The sequence below is a fragment of the Lepidochelys kempii genome, chromosome 21, assembly GCF_965140285.1.
Source record: "Lepidochelys kempii isolate rLepKem1 chromosome 21, rLepKem1.hap1, whole genome shotgun sequence".
Classification (NCBI taxonomy): Eukaryota; Metazoa; Chordata; order Testudines; family Cheloniidae; genus Lepidochelys; species Lepidochelys kempii.
This window is the reverse complement of record NC_136400.1, coordinates 7,567,988-7,585,855: the sequence shown is the minus strand read 5'-3', so window position 1 is coordinate 7,585,855 and position 17,868 is coordinate 7,567,988. Positions and strand designations below refer to the sequence as shown.

Here is a 17,868-nt window from a genome sequence, read left to right as displayed (position 1 = left end):
GCTCCAGAGGCAAACCTGGTAATTACAGTCCAGTAAGCCTAAGTTCAGTATCAGACAAAATGGTTGAAACTATAGTAAAGAACAGAATTATCATATTCACATACAAAAACAATGCTGGGGAAGAGTCAACATTGCTTTTGTAAAGGGAAATCATGCCTCACCAATCTATTAGAATTCTTTGAGGGTGTCAGCAAGCATGTGGACAAGAGTGATGCAGTGGGTATAATGGACTTGGACTTTCAAAACCCTTTGACAAGGTCCCCCAGCAAAACCTCTTAAGCAAAGTAAGGAATTATGGAATAAGAGCAAAGATCCTCTCATGGATTAGTAACTGGTTAAAAGATGGGGAAAAAACAGTAGGAATAAATAGTCAGTTCTCACAGTGGAAAAAGGTAAATAATGGAGTCCTCCAACCATTGTACTGGGAACAGCGCTGTTCAACATATTCAAAAATGATCTGGAATAAGGGGTAAACAGTGAGATGACAAAGTTTGCAGATGATACAAAATTACTCAAGCTAGTTAAGTCCAAAGCTGACTGTGAAGAGTTACAAAGGGATCTCACAAAACTGCGTGACTGGGCAACAAAATGGCAGATGAAAGTCAGTGTTAATAAGTGCAAAGTAATGCATGTTGGAAAACATAATCCCAACTATACATACAAAACGATGGGGTCTAATTTAGCTGTTACTACTGAAGAAAGAGTCATTGTGGATAATTCTCTGAAAACATCTGCTCACTGTGCACAGCAGACAATAAAGCTAACAGAAAACGTTAGGAAAACCATGAGAGGGACAGATAATAAGACAGAAAATATCATAATGCCACTATATAAATCCATGGCACGCCCACATCTTGAATACTGGATACAGTTTTGGTTGCCCCATCTCAAAAGAGATTAGAATTGGAAAAAGTACAGAGAAGGGCAACAAATGACTAAGGGGGTGGAACAGTTTCCGTATGAGGAGAGATTAAAAAGCCAGGGACTGTTCATTTTAGAAAAGAGACGACTAAGTGGGGATATGATAGAGGTCTATAAAGTCATGAATGGTGGGGAGAAAGTGAATAGCGAAGTGTTATTTACCCACTTCACATAACACATGAACCGGGGGGAACGGATAGCAAGGGAAGGAAAGGGACTCTGCGAGCATAAAACCTGGATATTTTCTTCTTGGGGAGACCTATGGCATTCTATGGCATTACTTATTTGGGGGGATGCTGGGCTAAGGAAAGTCAAGCGTGGAAGCCCGACCTGATGTTTTGTGATGAAAAATGGTCCCAGGTTTCTGGTGAGCCCAGGTGAATTGCAGAAAGGAACATTTTAAGAACCATATTGCATCCTGAAAGCATAGGAATGCAGTGCATGCTATACTTCTCTGTATAGAGCGAGTGGGAGAGATTGTCTGGTGATTACAGTAGAGGGCTAACGAACAGCGTGAGAAGGTGAAACAGTGATTAGGTGAATTTACCTCATATAAAATGGTAAGGGCCTAAATGGGTTTAATGGATCACACATTAGTTATCAATATATAATAAAATGCGTACTCAATATAATTGTGGGTTCATTTTTAGTGTGGCCTTTGAATAACCTTTTTCGAGAAGGAGTGCAAACAAAACCTATTTGACTTCCTGTTGTTCAGTTTTTGGAATGTCCCTGATTTGGGTGCAGGACAAGGATCAAGTTATGGTGACCTGGCAGATATAATCAGGATAAACAGGGAAAGTCCTAAAAATCCCTGTCAAATAATAAGATTAAGAGCTTTGTTATTGTTAATAAGCAGATAAACATGTTGTATAATGCTGTGTGTCTTGCAAAATCTCATGTTTGATCAGCTATATGATTATATAATGAATCAGAAGAGGGGGTGTTGATAAAAGTAGGGTGTCATCTTGGGTATACAAAGTCTGTGCTGAGACTTAAGCTTTGCCTTTGTTTATGTACAGTCTTTGTCTATGTAAATGTAGCCAAACCTTTGGCCTGTCGTATTCCACCTGATCACTGGGGTGTGGCATTCTGTACCTCTGCTGAAATAAATCTGTTCCAGGGATTTGAACTCGTCATTAGAAGAGGATTTTGTCTGCTACGGCAACTAGTGGTTGTCTGTTTTGCTAGATTCCTAAAGTGAGCTATGGGCCTGGTTAGTGATCCTCAAATATCATAACAAATAGGATTCCCTCCGCCACTTGTTCTCAGTGTGATCTTGAGGAAGTCACGTTGGGACTGATTTCTAAAGCTCAGCCCCCACTATTTGGACCAGATTTTGCAGCAGTGCCCAGCAGTTCCCACTGTGACACCAAAGGCTGGATTTTGCAACCCAACAGCCAGCATTGTGAACTGTCCTGACAAACCTGGCCACTTTCAAAGGACAGTGCCTGAATGGGAGCTGAGATCTTTGGATAATCACTCCTCCACGGTGAGTGCTGAGCCTCCTAAAATTCTGGCCTTACCTTCTCTGGTCCTGAGTCTCCACAGCCTTACACTTTGTGTGTCCCTGTGCAAAGTCAGTATGCACTCACTGTGCACCTCCCACCGCTGAGACTAAGATCATTTCTCTTTGCAAAGTTCTTTGGGATCCTTAGATGAAAGGAGCTATTGAAATACATTTAAAAAAAATAATTGAAACTGAAGGGCACGAGGAACTCTGAGATTCTGGACAATAAAATCACACAATAAGATCTGACCTCACTAGAAAGCCTATGCCAAGGTCAAGCAGCATCCCAGTCACCAATGCACTGTACACTATATTGGTATGTAATAATTTTGCTTTCAGCTTGTGCTGACTGGCCATTTCCATCTGCCCTGCTTTGACTCCTGAGCTGTGAGTGACAATGACTTGCCTCTGCCAGTGCTCATTTTCCAAAGCTCATTTTGAGAAACACTTTAGAAAAGTGTCACCTTTTCCATTCTGGGCTGCTCTCTGCTTTTTTTCCTCCATTCTTAAGAATCAAATTAGAGAGACCTCTTTCTTCAGCGGCCACAGCTGCTTTAGAATGATGACTGCCCTTTCCCCCCCTCAGTGATATTCTTTTCCAGAGGATCTGCCCTGCAGAGCACCCACAAATATGAAAAAGCTTGTTCCAGTCCTCATCAAACCAGAAAACCACAAGTCTGGCTGTCACTGGGATACAATAATGTTCCCTGAAAATATTGGGCTGGAATCTTAGCTGGTGTAAGGCAGCATAGTTATAGTGAAGTCATCTGACACAGAAGGTAAAATTCTGGCCTCAGTGAAGTGAAGCAAAGTTTTTCTATTCACCTCAGTATGGCTAGAATTTAATCTAGGATGATGAAGTGACCTTGATTTACACCAATTGGGGATCTCAGCTCAGAATTTCCCCTGTAGCCAATGGTGCTATGCCAACCTACACCAGCTGAGGATCTGGCTTACTGTACCTACCAGCGTGGATTCTTTCTGTTCTACGAGCAGGAGAAGACACTGCCCTCTCTTTCATTTCCTATGGGAATTAGACATTCACTGCTGAGCATGGCCATGCTCTCCTGTGAGCTACCTGCAGTCATGCACGTCCGATACTTTCCACCTCCCCCTGCTGGTGGACACACTACCCACAGCTAGTTCTGACACTGCACGTGGTTTTCAAAAATATCACTCAGTTTGTCTCTGATTTATAGACATCGCTTTCACCCTGATAGTCGTGCTTGTTTGTGTAATTAGTTCTTTCAGATTTTCGTTAGAAGTGCGAAGCCTCTCATATGCAGTGAAGGCAGTGGAGCTATACTGATTTGCTCTGATCTGGAGCTATACTGCTCTGAGGCTCAGGCTCTGGCTCTGGCCCCATGGAAAACACATCACAGAAGATAATGAAATAGCATCTCAGTCTGTACAGGGCTGTCTACACCACAGGTCTTGGGGGGAAGGAGAGGAGGGGCAAAGCTGTCGCCACCCCTCCCAGGAGCACAGAGGGCAGGGTGCCTCTGCTAGGCACAGTTTCTCCCCGGGCTCCTTCTTGCACCTGTGAGCGGGGGCTTATTCTCCATTGCCCTATAATTTCTGCAGTAAGCTTTTTGGGGCCGGGACTGTCTTTGTTCTGCATTTGTACAGCCTGGGGTCTAGTAGTCCATGGCTGGGCGCTACAGTAATACAGAGAATGACAACAGGTTACATCAGTGCAAAGTGGGGCACAGCATGGTGCCTGCCATATCAGAATGGGCATGCGTCACCCCCAAATTGCACTGAGATAAATGACTGCATAAGGGTCAGGCAAGGGAGAATCAGACCCTGCAAGTGCGCAAAGGCAAAGCAGATTGCATCTTCTGTTCTGTAGGACGTTGCAAATGGAGGACTCAGGCCACAGGGAGCTGGAGCAACTTCTCTACCTTCCTTTGCGTCTGGCTCTTCACATCTCTTCCCCTTGGCTTTTTAAAGTAATTTAACTCTGTAAATAGGTTATCCACACCAACTTTGTAAGGAAGACTGTTTGCATGAAGGGCCCTATGCACAACAAAATTGCATTGGGCTGTGCGTACTATACACAAATCGAGCCCGACCCTGCTCTCACTGACACTAGTGTAACTCCAGAGTCCCTCCAATGATACATATGTCCCTCTATCCATCTGTCCATTCGTGTTGTGCTCGCTATAGCCAGACCCAGCCATCAAACCATCTCTCCATCTACCTGGGAGCACCAATCAGCATCCAATCCTTACTCACTAGGGGCCCCATCCTGCAGCCCTTACTCAGGCAACAGTTGCATTGACCTGTATTGGAAATCTTGGCCGAGCAAACCCTGCCCTATCAAGTAGTGAAAGGAAGCATATCCCATTATTAACAACCAATGTTACTTAGATATAGTTTCGTGTGTGTTTCCCCCCATCATTTAAACTTACCAGCAATTTTAAAAAGAAAACCTATTTCTGTAGGACCTCCCTCCCCCACCACCCAAACCCCACCATTTGCAGCTGTCCTGCTGCTCTGTACCAGCAGGGAAGTAATCACTGCTATTTCTCACATTGCAGCACTAGCCGCTTCGTTGGTGCGGGTGCATAAACGGAGATAGATTTGGGGCATAAGTTATCACTTTTAAACATAAACAACCCTCTTCGTTTAACTTCCATTAAACACAGAAAACAACATGAAGAAAATCCACTGTTTGCCAAATGGAAAGGGACAAGTTCAGTAAAGATCCGGGAGGCCAGGGGGAGGATATATTTGTTGTGCCTCCTTGGGGGGGGCGGGATTACAAACAAAGAGGGAGCCAACAAAAAAATTAAAAAGCCATAAAGATGTCTGGAGAGTGTCATTGAAATCTTTGTCTTATTTCAATGGCAGTTTAATAAAAAGGAAAAAACAATAAAAAAAAATCTCAGTGGTGGAATATGATACTCCAATGTAATCTGGGGATCGTTTGCATGATAGCCCTTCAGAGCCTTTCTGGCTTACTATGGTGGCAGTGGGAGATTGTGTAAAACCCAGCAGTGTCACAATGGAGCATCCCCAGCTCCTATTCCTCTCAAGTGTTTTAGATGGGGTCTCTTTCTGCTCTGAGGTGTGTATTGAAGAGGTCATTAATTACATATCCTAGGCTTTAGTGCAATGCTACTTGAGCACTGTAATGCACACAGGCAGTTACTGTCTCTCCCACCTGTACATTAAAAAACAAAAACAAAACATAGCGAGGACAGGGACTCGGGACTCCTGGGTTTTTTTCCTTGTTCCTTTCATTTAGAAGTTAGAGCAGGGGATTGGGAGTCAGGACTCCTGGGGTCTAGTCTTCTCAAGGGAAGAGTGTGATCTACTAATTAGAACTGGAAGTCTGGACTCCTGGGTTCTTTTTGTGTGTGAGGGAATGTGGCTGATGGGTTAGGACACAGGAGTGGGGATCCTGTTTTCTATTCCTGGTTTTGTGAGGCAGTGTGTCTTCCTGGTTAGAACAGGTGAGTGGAGTCAGGAAGCCTGAGTTCTCTTCCTAGCTTTGGGAGGAGGTTTGTTAAAATGCCCCATGTTGGAGATAGATGCTTTACTAAGGCTTTTAAAATAAATCAAAGCAGGTGATACTACGTTTTTCACAGAAGCATAAAAGACTCTTTTTAGTATAAAATAATTTCCCCTGCTTGAACTTTAAAACAAACAACTCACATCTGGTCAACAGAAAAGGGAAAACAATGACAGTCAAGCTCAGACCTTGTGTGCCAACTTGAATCTTGGAGAGAATTTTTATGGCTGGTTATAAACTCCACAAAATACAGTTTTATAACAGAACCTGGGGATAGTCTTTTAATTCTAATGAGCATCACTAGAGTCTCATTGGGGTCAGAGGATACCAGAGTGCTAGAGGGGGAAATGGCTTTAAATCTGAGTAGAGTTGGTGAATGAATAATTCAACACGAGTAATGTATTGACTAAGTTTGTCTCTTTTTCCTGTTTGGGTGAAATGCACCCACTGCAAAGAGCCAGCATAAGCCCTAAGCACCACTTAAGTTCCAATTAAGCCCTTTGTGAATTGTCTGGGAACAGATCCCAACTTTCCCATATTTATTTGTTATTCAAAATTATTCACCAAACAGATTCTGCACAAAATTCTTGCTCCACACCTTGTTTGCAAACAGTTCACAGTGAGTGCTTGACATTTGAAATTCAAGCTGTTTTTATAGGCCACAACAGGCCACATGGCATGCTGCTGTTTCCCTGACTGGATGTGCATAACACTTAGAATCAGGTTTCCCTTGCAAATAGCTGTGAGTAAAAATTCAGAACTCTTTCTGGAAATATTCTTCAATAATCCCTTACAAACATTCCTGCCAGTAAACTCATTGGCTGGAATACTCATGGAAAGCCATTAGGCATGAACACAGCTGAACTGAATTCATTTGAAAATCTGTATGAACATCTGGAGGGAGATATTTGCACTATCTGCCTATCCCTAATCCCAGATGCCCTGTGGCTAGAAGATGAAATTCACCCATGTGCAGTGGTCTATATTCAAGGGGACTCAAGTGGGGCATAGTAGACTTTGGGCTGGCTGCTCTGCACAGAGCTGAATTTCACCCCAAGTGAGTATGAGCAGCAGCTTTGGATCTGTTGGGTCTGATTCTTCTTTTGCTTGCACGAGTTTCATGCTGGGGTAATTCTACTGGAATCAGGAGAGCGACTCCTGAATTATGCCAGTGCAGGGGAGAGGAGAATCAGGCCCTTTATTTCTTAAATGCTCCCAATCAAGGCAGGGGATGTCATCAAGCAGTGGTGCTGGAACAAGGGGTGCTGCCGCACCGCCTGGCTTGCAGTAGTAATAACAAATGCCACATACATGGTTTCCATGATTTCTGTCATCAGCACCCCTACTATCAAAATTGTTCCAGCACCCCTGCCATCAAGCTCAGCGGGGATTAGGAGCACTGGAAATGCCACAATTGTCTTGGAGCAGTGACTCATGATGGCTGACGCTGAGATGGAGAGAAGTTGTCGCTCACAAATGAGCAAGCATACAAACTTTTGAGGGCCATAGGGATCAAGAAAGGGAGTGTGGATAGGCAGTGGATAGGGCACAGGACCAGGACTCAGAAAACCTGGGCTTTATTCTCAGCTTGGCTGTGTGACCAGGGGCAAACCAAGTCACTTCTCTTTGCCTCTGTTTTCCCTCCCTCCAGTTGGATATTTAGACTGCAAGCTCTTTGGGACAGGAAGTGTCTATCACTCTGTGCATGAACAGCACCAAGCATCATAGACCCTCCATCTCTGTGGGAGCTGCTTCTATAATGTAAATGTCAGCTTCATATAAGCAGCAACACACCTTCCCACCTAGATCCCTGCTGGACCCTGCCTTTCCCCCTGGGAGAAGTGGAAGTCAGAGGGGCTTGCAGGGCCCCCATTGACTTAATGGTTTTAGATGGTCTGAGATGCGATCGGAGCAATTTTCTTTACCATTTATTGCCTTACTAAAACCCATTCATTGGAACAGCCTTTTACAAAACCAGCAATAAATATATGTATCGCAAAATACTCTACCCCATCAACAATCTCCAAACCTGCACGTATATTTTACTGCCTATACACTGATTGATGCCCTGGAACAGCTTCAGGCTTTTAAACAGCACTCTCTCTCTTTCTCTCTCTCTCATCTCATTTTCTTTCCCCTGGAAAAAATGTGGGGGCTGGGAAGCATGGGAGGCAGTCAAACTGCAGGGCCGTTCTGCAATATCCGGGAGCGTCATGGGAAGGACTCAGAGCTGGAAAGCAGGGGTGTACAAGATCAGGGTGCATTGGCAGAGATGTTGGAAGGCTTCAGCATTGCGGGATGTATCAGGCGGTGCCTGAGGTGCACTGACAGGGCAATGGGAGCCCCAGAAGGGAACTGCGGAGGTCTGGACTGAGGTGCACTGGAGAATATGTGTGGTGATCCATTACTGGAAAAGCAGGGGTTGCAGAAGGTCAGGTGTGTGCGTACGACCCTTACTTGAAAAGGAGGAATGCTGCAAGTTAGGACTGAACTACATTGGCTGAGGTAAGGGAGGAAGCTTGCATGGCCTGCCACCTGCCTGCCTGAGACCACACACCCTGAAATAATAGCCCCAAGAAGCATGAACTGCCCCATTCATCAGCCTACTGTCACCCCCAGGGCTGTGGCATGGGAACGGTGGCAGGGGGCACTGTGTGTGGGGTACCTAGGGACCTAGATTATTTTAATTGTCCCTGGGAATTGGGCATCCAAGTCCCCTTTGCAAGTTGCGTCCATAGTTTTTTTAGGGACGTGCACTGTGTGCATCCAAAGTCCAAGGGCAGGGTCAACCCTTAAACAGAAGAGAAGCAAAAACTTCTGACTCACCATGTGCCTAGCTGTGCTTCCCATCACACCAACTCAGCCCAGCAAACTCCAACCCCTGTCTGCATTTCTGACACATCCTTGTCCATAAACTCACCTGGATTTTCTCTATGAGAGGACAAGTATGAGCCAGGATTTGTCTTACTGTAGGAGCCAGAGGCCCCAGTTGAAATCTTGTGCCCATTGTGCTAGGGACTGTACATAGAACAGTCCCTGACCAAGAGAGTTTACAATCTAAATAAACATGATGTACAAAGGGCAAGAGATAGGAAGGATTATCATCCCCATTTTACAGATGGGAAACTAAGGCATAGAGTGATGATGTGCCAGTGCAATGGCTGCTGAGCACTTTTGAAAATCTGATTCCATGTGACTGGCCCAAGGTCAGACAGGAAGTCTGTGGCAGGGCTAAGACCTGAACCCAGCTCTCCTGAGTCCCGACTGAGAGCTTTAACCACAAGACCATCCTTCCTCTTAAAGGTAAATTTTGGTGTCATTCACTTTTATCTTGCTTTAGTTTTAATTCGCTTCAGAGAAGTAGCTTGCACGCCATCGTCCTGATTTGCAGGGTCTAGTTATTCTCCTTTTGGGGGGTTTCCAGTTCCAGAAGTGGGCAGAAACCTGCAGTTTCCAATGCAAGGGATAGGGGAAGATACTTCTCCTGGGAGTGACAATTTCATTTCCAGGAGGCTGCTTAGCAGAATCAGAGAAAGTCGCTGGCACCTCCCACTCCAGAGTAAGAAGCAGAAGGATGTTTCATCAGTCAGTGCTCTGATGGCTCATACCTCATTGCCTACAGAGTCCAAGCGAAACACTGATCTCCTGTGTGTTTCCAGGCAAAAGGGCTGGATTGCAAAAGTGATTGGTTGCAGCAAGCTTCTATACACAGGGAATTAATTAGCAAGCCCCTCACATGGGCCCCTCTGAGATCACTTTCTGGCTGCCAGGGCCAGGTCTTCAGTGATGTAAAATGGTATAGCTTTATGGATTTCATTAAGTCAGCTAGGTGCAACTGGACTGCCATGTTCCAAGGAAACTGTCCAACCTGCAGCATTCAGGGGTGACTCTAGGGCCTATTTTGGGGCAGTTCTCTGGCTGGTGCTATACAGGAGGTCAGGCTAGATGATCAGAGTGGTCCCTTCTGGCCTTGGAATCTATAAATCTACGACTAGCCAACATAACTAGGTGACTGGCTCAAGGTGAGCTCTGCAACATGGTACCGCAACACAGTAACATGCGACAGAGTCGCTGAGGGCATGGCGATCCGAAGCTGCCGTCGCTCCCGCACTGTGGATGGGTGAAAAGAACTTTCCTCACGGTGGAACCTTCCTCCCAGCCTCAGACTGAAGCATGTTTCTGAGGCTATGTCCACACTAGGCGCCCGTGTGCGATCCCCAGCTCGCACAGACGTACTGGGTGAGAGCTAGCACAAGTATAAATAGTAGCCGAGCTGCGGTAGCCTGGTTAGCTGGAGCGGCAGCCTGCCTTAGCCGCGCAGCGTGTGTACCTATGGGATTCGGGGGGGTGTGTGTTGTACTCGGCACGGTTGAGCCATGCTGCCACTGCAGTTGCCTGGGCTTTGGTGGCTACACTGTCACTTACATTCCTGCTAGTTCTCACCAAGCTACCGAAAGTATGTCTGCATGAGCTGGGGATCACACCCTTAGCTCGTAGTGTAGACGTAGCCTGAGAAACATTGGGATAATCTCCTACTCTCTCCCCGCCACTTCCTTTTAATTTTATGGCAGCCTCTGAACTCCTGGCTTCCAGCTGGAAGTAGACAAGCCAGAATATCATGTGTAAAGCTGTTCTTGGGATATGTCCAGTACATCCTTTTGTTTGCCTTTCTATCTAGCTGTCTGTCCCAATGCAACTTGTCAGTTGCATATGCAAAGAAATGAGGATCACAACGATTCCCCTCCTAGGAAACTCTCTATGACTCTTTCAATCACCTGCAATCTGAAGCAAGGTCAGTGCTTAGTGGCCATCTTCCAGTGGAACACAGTGACTCAACTAGTAAGAAAAGTGTAGGCAAAGAGAGATCCTTAGTGCACCAGGCTGGAGGTAACTTTACCCATGGGGAAAGAGTCCCATAGCCTATCATCATCATCTGAGAAGGCAGCATGGGAAAACTTCCAGGAAAAGCTGCTCCAATCAAATCCCTCAGCCCACTTTTGCAATCTCACGAGGTTCAGAGATGCACCCAGCCTTTAAAGTGCTTGTCTAGACCGAACCCCAAGCCTTCTGAGGTTCTCCCATCTCCATCTCTGGCTAATTCTTGGTTCTTAGGCTTATTACACACACAATTATATCAGTTAGGGATGGCCAGGAATATTAGTCAGATCCTCAGCTGGGGTAAATCAGCATTGCTCCATTGTAGTAGATGGAACTGAGTCCATTTTCACCAGTCGAGGATCTGTCCCTGGGAATTTGTGCCTTCCCCGCCTACTTTTAAATGTGCCATGCGATGGGGCTCCCACCACTCATTCTGGGAGGTGATTATGCAGGCTAATAGATCTCACTGTCAGGAAGTTATCTTCTGAAGTTTAGGCAGAATTTTCCCCTTTTCCTAATCTCCTCTGGTGACTCCCAGTTATATTCCCCTCGAACCAATAATTCCTCTGCTTCCTGTGTGGAGAACTTAGGTGCTGACCTTGCTATGCCCAGAGTTGCAGACATCTCTTGCTGGATGCCACCGGGAGCTCAGCAGGGTTCCAACTCTGCTGAATGTGCCCATGCAGTGGAACGCAGAGGCAGCGCTGTGTCTCTCTGTATCCTGCATGCAAGTTCTTCCCTCCCTCCGCCCTCACAACTATCTCCCTGGAACTGAGACACATCTCCGGGCGCATGTGACAGATAATGTGGCTCAGTGCCACATAATGCATAACAAGATCAGATCTGTTCTGGTTGGGTACAAAGGGTCCTACTCAACAAACCACTTTCATTTCCATTGTGCGAGCGGAATTTTATCAGGGTTCTAATGACGCCACTTCATAAAGACAGGTAGCGTTATCGCTGCTCACCCACTCCACCCCCCCACTCCCAATAGCGATAGACAATTTCCTTGTTTTTACATTACAGCCGCACGGCTATGGGAGAAGATAAGGGGCAAGATTGAAATGTAAGGGTGGGGGAATATACATCCCCTTGTCAAAAATAACTCAGGTGAAATGAATGGGATTAATAGTAGGACAGCGATATTTAGCTGGGCTCATTTCAGACCCACCAATGTCCCTTCTCCAAGGAGGGCAGTTATTGGACAAAGAGGGTAGCAGGGTGAGTGCCTGCCTTGCTGCTCCCAGGTTGGGCCTGATCTAGGAATGAATAACAGCCCCCAGGCTGTCCGTCGGCTATCTTTCCCCAGCAATCAATGCACCTCTGGGGGAGTCAGAGTCTCCCTGGCCTTGCACCATGGGTAGCCATTTACATTAGTGCAAAAGTGAGAGCAGCGTGGTTGCAAAATGCTGGCATTCACACCTGTACACCACCACCACACAGTGAGCCAGTGCGTTCTGAGTTGGTAGCGTTTGACACGCGCTTTGTAAGAGGGTGCAGATTGCAGACTGATTGGGAATCAGGCCCTTTATTTAGAACCGGATTAGCGGTCTAGGTATATGGAATCCTGCCTCAGCACAGGGAGATGATTTAGATGGACCTGGAAGTCCATTCCAGCCCTTCATTTCTTGGATTCTATGAACTGGAGGGTGGGGGTCAGTTGGGGTGACCTAGGATGGTGAGCCAGGAGTAGGAGACAGATGAGGGGGGTTCCCTCACAACTATGGGGGGCGCCAACAGCAGGAGTCAAATCAGAGGGTCAGGCTGTGTTTCCCATCCATGAGTGGTGAGCCGGGAACAGGGGACAGATCAATGAATCCAGACTTCCCTGATCCCCTGAGCAGAGAAGGGACTGGGGAGCAGGTGGCATGGTAGGATCGTGATGCTAGCACTGAGAGTTGGTTTCGTTACCCTACTGTGAGTATCAACTCAATCTTTTAAAGGCAGAGGATCTGACCCTGAAGCCTTTATGCAGGCAAAACTCACCCTGGCTTTGCTAGGCATTTGCCCTGCCTCTGGGCTGCCAGATCAGACCTCTTGTGGCTGCAAGGCAAGCTGCATTGGGCTGTGCACTGGAACTGGCAATCTCAAACAAACCCACAAGTCTCCTTATACAGATTCGGATTTAACGTGGAACCTGCCCTAGCTGAAGAAGGGACCACTGGACCCAGGACCCTCGCATGTATTATTACCACCATTTGCTTAACATTTGCTAAATGCGAGAAGTGTGGCCGGGACTACCCAAAGCACAAAACTCCCTGCCCTGAAGCGCTCATGGGGCTTATACTTTAGTTGCTGACCCAGGAATAAGGATCTGCACTACCTGCCTTGTGTGCCCCATTGGTTCAGGACCAGCATGGCCGTGTGAGGGGGTGAAAGGGAAGGAGATTCCCACAGTCTCAGCCCTCTGAGAGCCTCTGAACAGGATCCTGAGTGTCCGAGGTGCTGAGCGCCCGCTGCTGCCCACTGAGACCAAGGGGAGCTGCAGGTTCTCACACCTTCATTCTTTCCCATTCCAGTCCTGAATAAGGGCACACATTGGAACTGAGCACATGACATCCCCTAGGGCCATCGCCACTGGCCCACGGCCTGCAACCTGTTCAAGACCTCCTGCACAAAGGGCATTTCCCTTCCATTCAATGCCCGATCCCTAGTATCCACAGCTCTCATGCACTCCCCACCCAAAGGGGCTTGGCTCTCCTTTGGTCAGTTTCTCCTTGCCATTGCTGATATCCGCAGGGCATGACTTTCTCTGGGCACAACCCTATCATGTCTGGAGTCTTAACCAGGTACTAGAGGGAGCAAGGGACTTGCTGAGATCTTTCAAGCCCATTTTTGTTCCAGGCTCCAGCACAGAGCAAGAGGCAGAGCAGGAGGGAGAGACCTGGTTCTTGTCCAGGCATCGGAGCAGAGGAGGGGGAGAGAGAAGACAATTGATGTCACTGCTAAGCATAGCAACACTGGAATCACACAACCTTATTTACACTGAGCACCCGGGGGCATGGCTGCTACCCTCCCACTCCCCTGCAGCCTGAGCCTCCACTCTGTTACTAGGGCGGGTTTCATGGCAGTGCTACTGGTGATGGGGGCAGGGGGAGTCTATGACGGAACACAATAGCAGAGGAAAAACAAATCCCCATCAATCTGCTAGAAACAAGAGCTCACCCTAACCTCCCAACTCAGCCTTGCTAGGCACATGATTATACACTGCACAGCTCTGGCAGGCTGGAGTCACGAAACATCAAAAGAGGGCTGGGATTTTTAGCATGCCATGGCGGGAGGGGTGTATAGGGTGGCGAGTGCCTGCATGGTGTGTGTGAGCCTATGTGGGTGGGGTGTGGGGGGGTGTGGAGAAGACCTTGCCAACAGCAAGACAGCAAGACCTTGCCAACACCATCAGTTGTCCTGGTGTTTCTCCTGCTGATACCACGGGGCAAGAGAGGGGAGGAGGCACCCTGTCCCCAACCCCAGCTTGCTTAACCAGCCCTTTGCTACAGCAGCCTGATGAGACTGCTCCCTTCTGTGCTTAACACTGACACATGGGCTTCACCCCTTGCTACCCTGCCTCCACCTCTGGGTGCTGGATGACAGACAGACAGCCATCTGCATGGGCTTTCCTTTCCCTGGGCTCTGCGGGCTCTGGAGGGTGGATGGTGGGTAGTTCTTTTGCTTGTTTGCTTGCTGCCAGATGCTCTCCAGAGCAGGGATCCCCTTTGCAAAAGCACTGGGTACATTTGCAGTGCTATTCCAGAGTCAATGTCCACTGTATTTGTCAGCTGCTCCCAGGTTTTGGATTGAGGATCACTTTTTACTTTGCAGTCTCTTGTGCTCTGCTCCGCTTTCCCCTCTCCCATCTGCGAGCTGAGCTCTGTGCTGGCAGGGGTGGAGGTAGGAGGCTAATGGACCAGGCTAGGTTATTTAACACAGCCTCTCTCCCACATCTAACTTCTCTCGCTTGATGGTTTTCATTCATCTCAGCCACAGAAGGGTTAATGTGCTGGAAATGTTGGTTCCTGGCCAGATCACATCCTCTTGGTGTTCTTATCCAAGGCTGGATTCTGATCTCACTGCCACCGGTAAAAGTCCACCGCCTCTCCATTGCTTTCACTGGGGTTATTCCAGATTTACACCAGTCACTGAGAGCCGAATCTGGCCCTGGCTCCATTGATTCCAGTGGAGTTTCCAGATTTACACCAGTGTAAATTAGATCAGAATCAGGCCCTTAACATCTGTGCCACAGAAAACCTTCCTTTCTATCAGCTGCCTTATCCGTCCCTGACTCAATCTTGTTTTCCTCACCTGTTCATCTTAGCGCAACTGAAACACACAGGAACCACAGCATCCCCCCCATGCACATCCCCCCACACCCTTTGCCCCTTTTTTCTCAGCATTTAGCATCTGTCCTAGAAATAAGAGGGAGAGAGAGAAAGAAATGCACTGGGAAAAAACAACCACCACCCAACTCTGGGTGCCAAGGCTTCCCCATCCTCAGCCGAGAGTCGCACCATGCAGCCATGAATGCACCCATGCTTTCCCCATCTCCCCTTGCCTTCTGTGCACTGACGATGCCCGCCACCAAATAGATGGATCCCAACTTACCCTTGGACTCTCCTCTGGTCTTCTAGCGCCTCTGTCATTTGCCTGTCTGCTCCCTGACACGGACATGCACACATCAGGTTCAGACGGAGCCCCGGAGCTGACAGACAATGGGGAGCTGCGGTTTCCTCTGCAGCCGGCGTAATGGACCAGCCAAAGCTGAGGAGTTTCTGCTCTATGCCCCCCACACCCGACCTCCCCACACACACACTTTATTTCTGTTCTCAGAGATGATGGCCAGCCAATTTTCCCCTCTCTCCCGCTCTCTCTCCTTCAGCTACTTATCTGGAAGCAGCAGGGAGGGACCATCATTCTTCCCCCTCTCACCGTCGCATTTGTAAGCACACACACTCCACTCTCCTTGGCTTTCAGCAGCTTCCCACCACCTCCTCCTCCTCTTTCTCCATCCTCCCTCCTCCTCGCTGGAGCCCTGTCACTGCAATGTGCCACCCACCTGAATCAGCTCCTGCCTGCTGTGCCACTTAACCCCTGAGGCGCCAGCAAGCTCTGCCTCGTAAACAAGGGGGGCCAGAGAGGGCCGGAAGGCCGAGAGACGCCTGGCAGAAGCAGGGAGCCAAGCAGATTGCTGGCAGGGCTGAGCCTCACAGCACAGGCAGGAGCATCAAAGGACTCAACTGCAGCTCGTCCTGTTTAAATAGGTTTGAAGATCGGCGCCTCTGGGGACACAGATGGCTTCCCTGCGTCCCTCAACGTGACACGTGTCTCTCTCTGTCTGAGCTCTTCCCCCACCCCGCCTCCCCCGTTTGGGGCTGTTGAAAAGGCCGAGATGCGGAGGGAAGCCTTTGTGGGATGAACTAGCAATTGGTTTGTGCCCGTCCGGCTTGCCAGGGCCCTAGCCCCAGCGTGCCCATGGCTCCTCCCGCTCCCATCACACGATACTGGCTTGTGGTGCCATGGTGCCACGCTGCCCTGGGGTTCCTTATGTTTCTCGGTGCTAGCATGGAGACCAGTATCTTGGCACTAAGGCACTGTAGGGCTCCCCACACTATTCTGGTGTCATGGCAGGTTGGCACTGAAGCAGCTCTGGGTGTCAAGGGGTCAGCAGCCACAGTGGCGCAAGGAGCCCTGGGGTACTTGCTATGGCTTGTGGCACCCTGGTGCGGCAGAGGAACCAAGAGACACCTCCCACCTCATTGCAATGAGCCAACTCAAAATGGCATGGCTCTGTGGCATCCTCGTCTGCTTCTGCACCCTCTTCACCAGCTGACACATTTATTTATCACTAGGGCGTGCTGGGGGCTCAGCTGCTCTGTACCTCTCCCGGCTTGTCTGGGTCATGGCGTCTTGGCAAGGAGGACCTTCCTTTTCTTTTGCACCAGCCTGGCTCAGGGTAAGGCAGGCTGGGGTTCCTCACACTTCTCTTTGTCTGAAGAAAAGGAGTACTTGTGGCACCTTAGAGACTAACCAATTTATTTGAGCATGAGCTTTCGTGAGCTACAGCTCACTTCATCGGATACAACAAGACTAACACGGCTGTTACTCTGAAACTTCTCTTTGTCTGGGGATTTTTAAAGCCTCACGAATTGCAGGCTCCACTCTGCCACCATTTGCTTCCCACCCTGCTGCAATTTCTAGGCCTTGTGGAACATCTAACAAGAGACAGTGTCACTTTCCTACTGAGCCACATGGAAGTCACCTGTGCCCTGGTGTCTTCCTCCATCTTGCCCCAGGTGGAACCAAGCAGGCCGCAAACAAACTGCTTCTGGCCCACATCCTCACTTGCCACTTTTAAAATCCTAGTGAGTTCATTCAGATCTTGTTCCCTGTAATTACATCGCATGCTCAGCTTGGCTGTTAATGGCAGGAGTGTAGCAGAGTTTACTTGAGGTTGGGCTGGGTAGAAATCTGAGCTGGCTGTATTCAAGGCCTAACCTTTCAGAAAGGAAGGATGGCTCAGGGTTTAGGGTGCTAGCTTGGGACCTAAAATACCTGAACTGAATACTTTCCTCCAGCACAAGTTTCTTGTGAGACCCTGGGCAAGTCCCTGAGCCTCTCTGAGCACCTATAAAGTAGGAATGATAACACTGTCCTACCTCATGGGGGTGCCGTGAGGGTAAACGCAGTAAAGATTGTGAGGCACTCAGATAGCTAGTAATGCAACCCAAATATGTACCTTAGGCAGAGTTCTGAGTTCAGCGTTGGCAGATAAGAATTTTCCACCATGTCGTGGTGCTGGCCCAGAAAGGCCTGTGCCCTAAAATCACACTATTGGCGTGCAGGTGAAAACAGAGTCACAACTGTACGGGGGAGAAGAGCCTGGGGCATCAGGACTTTGACAGCAGCACACAGGGAGAAAGCAAGGACTCAGCTGCCTTCCTACTTGGTTACATCTCCCCTGGAACCTGCATTTCAAGGATGGGCTTCCTCTGGGATCGTTGACCTACAAAATGACTGAAAAATCACTCCCTGACCCCACCATGTC

The 17,868-nt window shown here is 48.2% G+C and overlaps 1 protein-coding gene across 1 annotated transcript in view; it reads right to left on the bottom strand.

The window, feature by feature from the left end:
• The window catches only part of LRRN2 (leucine rich repeat neuronal 2), a 99,119-nt gene extending 83,322 nt beyond the window's left edge, over window positions 1-15,797 (bottom strand). Inside the window, exon 1 of the mRNA XM_073319619.2 lies at window positions 15,429-15,797. The gene's annotated coding sequence lies outside the window, so the exon portion shown is untranslated. The remainder of the gene's footprint in view (window positions 1-15,428) is intronic.
• Window positions 15,798-17,868: the final 2,071 nt, after the last annotated feature.